Raw genomic sequence first — 5000 nt, 5'->3', positions numbered from 1 at the left:
GTCTTTTATATGAACTGTTATGAAATTAACATTATTAGATTCCTAAGAAAACAGAGGCTACTACAATGCAGCCGCTGAAGACTGTCCAGCAGAAAGGAAAGAACGAGCAGGCAACTTTTGTTAGGACCTTTTTTCTGCTGAGACTGAGCTTGCTGTCTTGCCCAGGCCTGTCTTGAACCCCTAGGCTCAAGCAGTCCCCCAGCAAGCTGGAACTCTCATGGCTTGCCGTGGATCCTGGCTGCTATGACTTCACAAGGCTCTGAGTTACATGAACTAAGTTGCTGACTTAGAGGTACCACTTTAAATACTCTTTGAGGACCCATCCCTAACAGAAGAGCTGTGGGCAATTGACTGCCATTCTTCTTTAGGGGCATGGGCCACTGGTTGCACCCACAAACGTGAACATACGTGTAGCACTACGTGGGTTTAGGGAGCTTTTCTTTTAACTAAACAAAGAGAAGAGGGCATGGAATTGAGAGGTGGACTTGGGGGAGAAGGGGTAGAAATCTCAGGGGAGATGAAGGGGGAAAGCCGGGGGGGGGGATGTGTCTTTGTAAACACATACTAAACTGTCAAATAATAAAATATATACATAACTAGAGATGCTGCTGTAGCCACATTTTATGTTTCCCATTCTTGAAGGAGTTACCAGTTGTGTTGTTCTAATCGTGTGTGTGCATGTGGGATACTCTATATATAGTCATGTAGACATGTTAGTGTGTGTACATTTGCATATAGGTGTGCATGCTTGTATGTGCATGTATGTGCAGACCAGAAGTCCAATGTCAGATGTTTTCCGTAAATGCTCTCCACTTTAATTTTTAGGTGTGTGTGTGTGTGTGTGTGTGTGTGTGTGTGTGTGTGTGTGCTGAATGCACATGTGTATGTGCAGGTGTGCACACCTGGACACATACACAGGATCAGACGACGACATCAAGAGTCTCACTCTCTCACTGGACCACATCTGGACTGTGATAAGCTAAGTGATGCTCCTATCTTGACCCCCTACAGAAATGGGGTGACGAGTATAAGGTCTTGAGCATGGCCCAGATTTTTACATGGGTGCTGGGACTTGAACTCAGGTCATCGTGTCTGCAAGGACAAACACTTTTACTGGCTGAGACACTAACTCGGTCCCTCGCCACTTTAGTTTTAAAGGCAAGGTGTCTCAATAAACCTGGAGCTTCCTGATTTGGCTAGGCTGGTTACCCATTGCGCGCCAGTTTTTCTGCCAACCCTGGCTCTCCCAGCACTGGGTTTACAGGCAGCGTGCCACCACAACCCCCTGGTACTTGGAAGCTGGAGATTTAAACCCAGGTGCTTGTGCTTGGGTGCTAGGCAGTCTACGGACTGAGCCATCTCCTAAGTCCCTGCACTGACTGTTTTTAGTACAACTGTTATTCCTATTGAAAGACCCTCATAGAGTGTCTTTCAGTCTGGGGAGACCCTTCCCAAGGAACAGCGAGGCCAGGGGATGCAAACAGCAAGAGGTTTATTCAATACACAGGTACCTGGGGCGTCCAAGTCTCTCGGAGGACTGGCGCGCTGTCAGGCTGGGGTAGTGGGTTTTTATAGGGTAAAGGGAGCAGAAGCACGGTTACAGAAGCAAGCGAGATGCATAGTTACAGGGTTTTCATTGGTCAGTTTGAATATGGCCGAGTTCAAGTCAGGACAAGGTCCCTGGTTCCCGAGAATTCAGATATGGGCTGCCTTGGCTCTTGTCTAGGGCAGACAGTGTGTCTTTCTCGGTATTCACCGTTCCTCCCCCGGCCCAGCCACAGGTGTCTCTATCTCGTTTTGGCAGCTTTTAAACTGCCCTTTGTTAAAACCCTGAATATTCAGTACAAGCCTTGCAAAATGTTGTTACCGGTGCTAAGTTGTTTAACAAACTGGGTTAACACTATAACCCAGCTTTCACTATAGTCCAGGGCTCTTTATGAACTCAGGTGGGTTGTCTCCTCCTTGCCTCTATTTCAGCTCCCAATCCCTTGGCCACACTTGGGGCAGGCTCTCTTCCGAACTGATCTCCCTCTGACCATGCAGCCAGACTCTTCCTTCTTCTCTCCACCTAACCCTTAATTTCCTGCTGCCCAAGCAGAGAGACTCCTCAGCATCCTCCCCCAACACACCTATTCGGAAGGTTAGCAACCGCAGAACAGGTCTACAGTGGAGAGCAAGCCAGTGACCCTGCCCTCAAGACACTGCAGTTTATAAACACTAAGTAGAGCTCAGCCTGTGAGCTCTTCAAACTCCATCAGCTCAGCCCATACCCTCAGTGAATGCTACTCCCGGCTAACTCCATAACACACTCCATCCCTGGATAAGTTCTGCATTTACCTCTCTGCTGAGCTGTATTCACAAGAACTAGCTCTCGTTTTAAACCTGAGGTCCACATTTTAAGGTCCACATCTTTGACTGGGCATGCCCTCAGCAGATTCCCAAGAGAGAAGCCGCTGTTTCTCCTCCTGCGGAATGGGTCTGTGTACAGGCAGAGCAGCGATAGTTAGATGAAGGATGGGAAGAGATGCAGGAGACAAAGGGGCGATAAGGGGAGATTCTGGGAGTTTTCAGACTATTTCCAAGAGTGGGAGGTAGGCCCTATTATGGAAAGTATTAAAGATGAAAAGAAGCTGGGTGGTGGTGGCGCACGCCTTTAACCCCAGCACTCAAGAGGCAGAGGCAGGCAGATCTCTGCGAGTTCGAGGTCAGCTCGGTCTATAAGAGCTAGTGCCAGGACAGGTACCAAAGTTACACAGAGAAATCCTGTCTCAAAAAAAAAAAAACCCAAAAAACAAAACAGCAACAACAACAAAAAACCATGCAGAGAAGCATTGACAAGCATTAAGAATTAACTTGAAAATGAGCAAAAGAATTATGTTTGAGGATTCATGCGATGGCACACTAGGCATGTATAGAGAAGGAAGAGGCTTTTACTGGCAAAAGTCATGAGTTACTTGGAAACAAAGCCCACAAACGTTGAAGACGTCAGGTCCGTGGAGGGCGTGTCCTTTCATGCAGACTGCTGGGAACCTTTGATTAGGGGAACCCATGAGGATTGAGCAGCCCTGGGACTTTGAAGGATACGCCGGTCGGGTGCTCAGAAAGTCCAGAAATAATCCTTATCCGGGGCAGGTCACCCTCCCGCACGCTTCGTGCTTTCCCAGCTCTGGGTCTCACTGGGCTCTGATAAGAGTAACATCATCTTGGTAGCAACACTTTTCTCAAAAGGAAGGAAGCCAGCAATGCCAGGAAGCAGATTAAGAAACTAACTGGTTGGGGCCGTGTGCGTGCGGCGCAGGACAGCTGCAGGGGGAAGACCTGTATTTAAGCAAAGGTCAGAGCTTAGAAAACCGGAAGATGTAGAAGATAGTGGCTGGGAAGGGCAGGGGGAACCAGAAGCTGTGGTCCCTGCAGGGAGAAGAAGCAAGGCCAATTAGATCCTCTGGGCATCTCTACCCAGACGTCTGTTTGTCAGCTATTACTAAGGGTAAAGCAGCACTATGAGCTTTAAAATATGGTGGTTGTTTTGGTTTATTGGGTGAGTATGGTTTGGAAGGGGGATTGTTGTTTATTTTGGTTTGCTTTGGTTTTGGTGTTTGCTTGCTTTTTGTTGTTGTTTTTGTTTATTTGTTTGAAACAGACTGGCCTTGAACTCACTTTGCAGATGAAGATGACTTTGAACTTCTGACCTTCCCACTGCCACCTCACCCTGGGGCAGTAGGCATGATCCACCACACCCAGGTTTGTGTGATGCCACAGATTAAATCCAGAGCTTCATGCCTGCCTCATTCTATCAACTTAGCTACATCCTCGGTCCTAGGAATTGTCAAATAAAAGCCACTGGAGACTATTGTTTTGGACTGAGTTCCTACACTGGGCCCCAAAAGACCAGGATACAAATCAAGATGGAGTCACAAATGCTAGTCACAGATTCTATACCACCATGCTGAAACCAGGGCACTAATCTAACCTTCTGAGGAATCAGGATTAGGGGGCATTCTGGTTTTAAAGGAAATGTCTCCTACAAGCTCCTGATTTGAACACCTGGTCCCCAGTTGTTGATGCGATTAATAGAGGCACTGAACCACTGGGGATTTTCTGCTTCCTGTTCAGATGCGATAACAGCCTGGAACCCACCTCACTGTGACAGCAGAAACCACACGCTCGGCTGTGCCTTCTCCACCACCACACACTGAAACTGTGAGCCACAGCTGATCTTTCTTCCCCTAAACTGTTCTCTCCAGATGCTGTGGTCACAGCCACACAAACATAATTGATGCAGAGGAGAGATGAGAGAGACTGGTTTCAATTGGTATGATACTAAATTTCCTGCTACCTTAAGCTTTGTACCCAGAGACGGCGATGGAAAAATGCCCGGCATGCAACTGTCAGTTCTTTTGCTGTTCGTGTTGTCCTAACTGTAGGAGCTGAAGGCAACATTTAGCTTCTTGCTCTTTGTTTGCGCTTCTCTGGATACTGTGATCCCCAAACCATCCTCCTCTCTGCTCGCTGGTCTGTAGAACGATGTCGTCCCGATCCTAGAATCTTAAATTGGCTGGGAGACGGAGGTGACTTCAATTCATTGTTTCTCCTCATTACAAGTCAGTTCCTTCCCGTGTAGAATGGGATTATTCCCATGCACGCCTGGCTCACCGGAAGGGTTAAGAACTGGCTGAGTCATGGCACCTTCCTTTTCACACCCGACGGAAGCCACTTGTCTACTCTCAGATCCCCCTGGTAAGAACGGAAAGGATTTGAGAGGGGATAGTTCCGACTCTCGTTTTGGCCTCTACCTTCTCTATGTCTCAGGGAGGTTTCTTAGTCTCCTGGCTACTTCTAGATAAGCAATTAAACCTGTTGTTCCTAACAAACTTGCCATGGTTGGAAAACAAACTGCGCCACCTGGTGGCTGACTGGGGGAAAGTCACTTTCTTAAAACTCCAAGTTTTAAGTTTTTCTTAAAACTCCAAGAGAGGAACTGTGAAGGCAAGAGCCAATTT

The sequence above is a fragment of the Microtus ochrogaster genome, linkage group LG2 (assembly GCF_000317375.1).
Source record: "Microtus ochrogaster isolate Prairie Vole_2 linkage group LG2, MicOch1.0, whole genome shotgun sequence".
NCBI lineage: Eukaryota > Metazoa > Chordata > Mammalia > Rodentia > Cricetidae > Microtus > Microtus ochrogaster.
Note: the sequence above shows the minus strand (reverse complement) of the source record.